The sequence below is a fragment of the Lactuca virosa genome, chromosome 8 (assembly GCF_052849685.1).
Source record: "Lactuca virosa cultivar CGN04683 chromosome 8, Lactuca_virosa_CGN04683_v6, whole genome shotgun sequence".
Taxonomy (NCBI): domain Eukaryota; kingdom Viridiplantae; phylum Streptophyta; class Magnoliopsida; order Asterales; family Asteraceae; genus Lactuca; species Lactuca virosa.
The window spans coordinates 112,703,861-112,709,990 of record NC_136433.1 but is presented as its reverse complement, the minus strand read 5'-3'; the positions used below and the strand labels follow the sequence as shown (position 1 = coordinate 112,709,990).

At 39.2% G+C, this 6,130-nt stretch overlaps 1 long non-coding RNA gene across 1 annotated transcript; it reads left to right on the top strand.

Annotated features, from left to right (window-relative positions):
* Positions 1–2,313: 2,313 nt before the first annotated feature.
* LOC145129202 (uncharacterized) lies at positions 2,314–4,017 on the top strand. The gene is made up of 2 exons (XR_013717367.1): positions 2,314–2,685; positions 2,944–4,017. It is a non-coding gene; the product is annotated as an uncharacterized LOC145129202 (long non-coding RNA).
* The last annotated feature ends 2,113 nt before the right edge of the window (positions 4,018–6,130 follow it).

Sequence of the window (6,130 nt, the reverse complement as noted above, 5' to 3'; positions counted from 1 at the left end):
GTGTATATATGATATTATTACATGATAATCTTAATAAAAGTATTATTACTAAAAATATTAATGTATATTAAATACCTAATACTCTATGTTAAAAAATATACACTAAATTAGGATAGTGTTGCCTAAACAAGATTGGTATTGGAAGGGATTATAATGTAGTATGGTTTCCAAACTAAGACATATGAAGGATGCTTAGTTCAAAGTAAGTTGAGTAAATGTATAGTAATCATACAAGGGATGTATGTAAGACTGAAACAAAGAGTATAGCTCTAATTCTATGGCGTTATCATGTGCTATGGTATGGGTTACAAACTAGAGTTTACCTGATTAGTTTGATATTAAATAGTCACGTTTCAGGTGTGAGTGATATTAAAATGGAGAGGAGAGTTTTGTTTCCATGTTACTATCATGGGCCCAGATGCAGGTTCCATATGATTCATCTACCGGAGTAAGGTGACGAAGGCGACCGACCATTCTAGACAGTCTGGTGGAACACTAGTAGGCTCATTACATGTAGGTGTTAATGAATCATACTATCTGGGAGTATGGATTGTTTGTTCATTCGAGTACTCCATGGTTTCCTTTTATGACGTACATCAGCCAAGTAAAGCCCCTAGTTGTGTAGTCCAACAGTTGCTTTAAATGATTTGTCAGGTAATGTGATTCTTCCAGATGATCGTTGATTAGGATTCGTGAGGACCGACTGGGCGGGGTCTGCATGGGTACATTGGTTTATAGATGTCCTCGTTGGATTATAGTTTGTGGTAACAGTTGATTTTGCAGGTTTATTGATTATGGAATATTATCATAATAACATTATGGTATTGAAAACCGTATGTATCTCACTGGGCTTCCCAACCTGACCCACTCAATTTATAGGCATCACAAGTAGTGGTGTTAAGACTGCTGGAGACTTGAATAAGATGTTGAGTGATTAAAGAGAAGATCTGAAATAGTGATCATGACTGTTAGGTCTTTACGATGTACTTATGTTGTATATCAATTATGACATTCTTAGAGTTTTTATATTTTGAAACAAGTAATTGTACTCAAAATGTTTTAATATACTAGCATTCTCTGCAAACAAAGATATTATGAATTTTAAATGCATAGAAAAATTTTTCTGTTTTGAAAAATAGGGGATGTCGCATTCAACAATTTCGATTAATGGCTTCTTGCTTCACCCCAACCTTCTACTAAAACTTGGACTATTAAACCCCCAATTAAAGAATGGAAAATCACCATCATAAATTGGGTGCTACAGAATATACCTTCAATAACATATATAACTAAATATATAGGTTATATTATTCATATGTGAATGACATATAATCTGACATATTCCCTCTGTTCCATATTTATTGTCCACTCTTAACTTTTGAAGTTTTTATTCTTCAACTTTGAAGTAGAAGTGATACATGATGTCTAATAATTGAGATTTTGAAACAAAATTAATTAACGAAGAAGAAGATATGATGATTCACAAAAAAAGTTAGTTGAGTAAGATATGATGATCGATGATGATGCAATGATGCTGATGATCTGGTATTGTTGATGAATGATAAACTTGAAGATAAGAGAAAATCGGTCATGATTTTAGGAAGTTAAATTCTATTGTTATTATTTAATTAATAATGATAATTACTTATTTTCCCTTTTGATTTAATTAATTATTTTATTTCTTATTTATATATTTAAGATAAATAATTGGTCCATATTCATTCTAGTATGCTTGATTACATAGTTGTACTTGTTCAAACTTGAGTGTGTGTGTGTGTGTCTATATATATATATATATATATATATATATATATATATATATATATATATATATATATATATATATATATATGTTAGGTTCTAATGTGTAACACTCCGTTTGAAGTTAAATAAAATGAGTAATTAAATAATAAATTTGAAAACCCCGAGATGTATAACGTATTTTATTGTAGCTCTAAATCCATAATATTTTGGCAATGTGTTGGTTTCGAGGAGTTAAAAGTCATAACTTTTGAATATTTGGGGTTAAAACGTAAATTATGGATTAGTTGTAAGTAATTATGAAGGTTGAGGGCTATTTAGTAAATTATGGGTTTAATATGAAAGAATTTATAAAGACAAGGACTGCATGGTAATTATTAGGACTTTAATTGAATAGATTTTGGAGGATAAGGGGGTTGAATGGTAACTTATAGACTTATTTCGAAAAGACTTTATGGGGAGGGACTAGACTTTTTAAATGTGCAAAGTTGAATATGGACACGGGATAAACCCCATCACCCTCACTTAACCAATGTATAAATGCAACATGACTCACGTAAAACCCTAACCCTAATGAACTATTCCCAGCCGCCACCTTACCATTCCATATCCTCCAGCCGCCACCCACCCTTATGCCTCCCTCACCGGCGCAACACCTCTGGCAGTCACCGCAGCATCTTAGCCCACCGATGTCGCCGACCCAAGCCAATCGTCGGCATTTCAGCCGACAGCAAGGAAGAGCGCCACGATGAGGGTGAACTCGTGGGCCGCCGAGATCGTCAAGCATGGTCGCTGCCTCGCCATTGGATGTCGCCGCCACTGTGCTGCTACCGGAGACATGGTGTGTAGCTCGCACGGCCGCCGGAGGCCGACGAACGGATCTTGTTCGCTGTTGTGTGGTCGTGAGTGATCGGAAATCTCCGGGTAAGGCTTTCTGCCACCGTTTCTCTCCTCTCTTTTACTTTTCACGGTGGATAGAAGTCAGGAGCAACGATTGTGACCACCGGTGGCCTTATGGCCGCCGTTTCTGTTTGTTCTAGCCTCCTCAGCCACCTAGTCGGTGGTTGGGAGTTGTTGTCTCTTTCTGCCGCCACCAGACACCATGCGGTGGTGGCTGTGTGCGTGATTTGTGGTGGGTATGACCGAATTCGGAAAGATAACGCTGTGTAAATCCTTCTTTAGCCAGGAAACGGAAGGGACTCATCACCGCCACCTGCTGCCGCCGTTCCACCACCTGCTATCGTCGCTCCGCCATTGTTAACCATGATCTCGGGTGGCTGTGGGCTTTCGGGTGCGTTTGGATTAATACTTGGAGTACCTTTGGTGTTGTATTGGCCGGAAAATCGAGAAAAAGGGCACCACCACAACCGTGAGGTGGTGGCTGCCATGTGCCACCGACGGCCACCACTAGGGTGGCTGTGTGTGGGTGTTTGTATTAGTGTGTGTGTTATTCGGGTTTTGCTTTGTAATATTGTAACCGATGCAAAATAATGAAAAGAAAACCCGTAACCACCACCGTGAGGTGGTGGCCGCCGCCGTGAGCCGCTGTGTGCCGTCGTTGACCACCACTACCCGAGGTGGTAGTGGGTGGTGCCCAATTAGCGAAACCCTAATGGGCCTAAGGACTTAGATTTTGGGCCTAATTGCATTGTAATGGGTTAGAAACCCTAATTAGAGTTTAGAAAACCCTAATTTTTGTATTATTGGTTTGGACTTATCAGGACCCACATTTTGGACCATTGGAGTGAAGATATGACTCAAGCCCGATTTCATTGTATGTTTGGACTTAATGGATTAAGTCCTTAATGGGTTAAGAAAGAACACTTATCCCTAATCGTCATTTCATGTGAAAAACCCTAATTGGGGTTTGGGTTCTTATTGGGCTACTTATTGGACTAAGCTGATGTGGGCCTTTGTGGGCCAGTTGGGAACATATGTATGGACTAAGGAAATTATTGGGCTTTGGGATAAGTGTTGAATCATGAAAAGTGACCCTCTTGAACTTCAGCTACCGCAGTCAAGCTCCCTCTTCAGCATCTGAAGTCATCAAAGCCAACAGCAGTCATTCTACTTTACTTAGTTTATTTGTCTTTCTGTAATACTCTCTATTGTCCAGTATGCCTTGCATGGCTACTCTTAGAGAGTGATTCAATGTAACTTCTTGAGTCTCTATAAATAGAGCTCATTCTCATTGTTTATAAAAAGAAAGAATCAATCAATGAATCTGAATACACATCTCTGAAGTTATTTTCTCTATTTCTCTCTATCTACGCATCACTTCTTACTCTCAAATCTTACTAGAACATAACTGATTACAATCTCTCTTCGGAGCAAGTCTCTTGTGACTTAATCACTAAGTTTGATCTCACTTATTAACTTGGTTTGAATGCATTCCTTGTTATGAATCAACTTATGTGTATTCTTGATATAACAATTGTTGTCATTTCATTTCTTTACCTTTCCGCAACTAACTCTCTAACTATCTAACTCTAACTTATTAATATTATTGTTGAGCTTTTAGATCCTTCGAGATTAACTATTCCGCAATATACTTGTTCTAACGTTTGTTCAAGCGTGTCTCAAAGTTTTTCTCTTAACAATTGGTATCAAAGCCTTAATGGTTGCTTTTTGAAAATCGGAACTCTGATTTTCAAAGGGCCTTCTATACCACTGAAGCTCATCTTTTTTTAAAAAAAAAACTTCAAAAAAATGGCACAATCGTTATCTCTGAATGTTTCCAACAGTGTTGGTGGTTCTAATCGAGCCCCAATACTGGTAGCAAATGAGTATCATCACTGGTCCCAAAGAATGGAAAGATACTTAAGGAGACTTGGTAGAGATGTATGGCGATCCGTAGAAGAAGGACCACATGTCCCAGTTCTTACACCAGTCCAAACTGACGGCGCTACAACCAGAATAGGAGGAGGTCAACCAGTCATGAACCGTCCCACCAAGGATGATCTCGATAAAATGGAAAATGATGTTGTTGCTTTTTATGAAATCTCCTGTGGAGTTGCTCCTGACAACTTCGATATTATCATAAATTGCAAATCAGCAAAAGAGATCTGGGAAGTTCTCAAGAATTTGTACGAAGGCTCAGAACAAGCACAAGACAAAAAGCTTACTACCGCACTCAATGAGTTCAACAACTTCAAAGCTCATACTGGCGAAAGCTTGGAAGACTCCTTCAAAAGGTTCAACCTGATAGTCACCAAGTTATCCAATGCGGGCACCATCCGCAGTAACCATGAAACAAATCTTCAGTTTCTGAATGGTTTGGGAAGACATTGGACTACGGCTAAGATGATAGTTCAAGGCGATAGAAAGATTCATTCTTTGTCACTCTACAAGCTCTATGGAGAACTGCAAGCATAAGAATCCACCGTACTCAAAGACTGTGCTGACTTCGGAGGACCACTTGCTCTCATAGCACAAGCTCCACATAATCAATCTTACTCTTCCTCGTATGACACTCCACCGCAGTCATACGAAGCTGACTCAGAGTATGACGATGAAGAAGAATTTCAGAAGGCTATTGCTCTGGTTAGCCAACAGTTCAACCGTCTACCACCTCCCTCCTTCTGCAAGAATCAACAGTTCAACAAACCTCCATTCATTCGTAGCTTCAACCCGCAGAATAACCATGCTCGATATCCCAAAAGTTCTCATCCACCACCGCAATCTCAAAATACTCAACCGAAGGAAGCACCGCAGTCCACTCAAACCACTGACTCCGGTACTACCTCAGAAGACAAGACTGATGTTGTAATTTGCCACAAATGCAACAAAGAGAATCATTTTGCAAGAGATTGTAAGGCCAGTGTAGTAAAAGACAGAGCATTCTACCTTAGAATGGCTCAAGAGTTGGAAGATAATGAAAAGGCAAGGGCATACGTCGCCCATGTCAAAAGAGACCATCAAGTTTGGTCATCCGGAGACGAAGATGAAGCCATCAGCAGTGTCAAAGGAAAAGGGAAAATCTGCATGCTGGTAACTGCGGATGATGATGGGTCTACAAAGCTGGACAAGAACTACTGCTACATGGCAAAGGATGGAACTCTAAGCATCGTCGAACAGGTAAAACTCATGATCCAAACTCTAAACTATAGCATGCATGACTGTCAACCTTACATAGATGATCTTAATGACACGTGTGCTGCCGTCCTTACAGACTATAACAAAGCCTTAGATGAGAAGAACATTGCGTCCCAAGAGATGTTCCATGTGAGAGGACGACTGGATAACAAAAGACTCAAAATGGCTATGTTAGAAAAGGACTTAGAGTTAGAGAAAGATGCAAGAATGTTGAGTGAAACACAATTAGAAATAGCTTTGAACCAGAGAGATTTTGCTCAGAGTGAAATTGTAC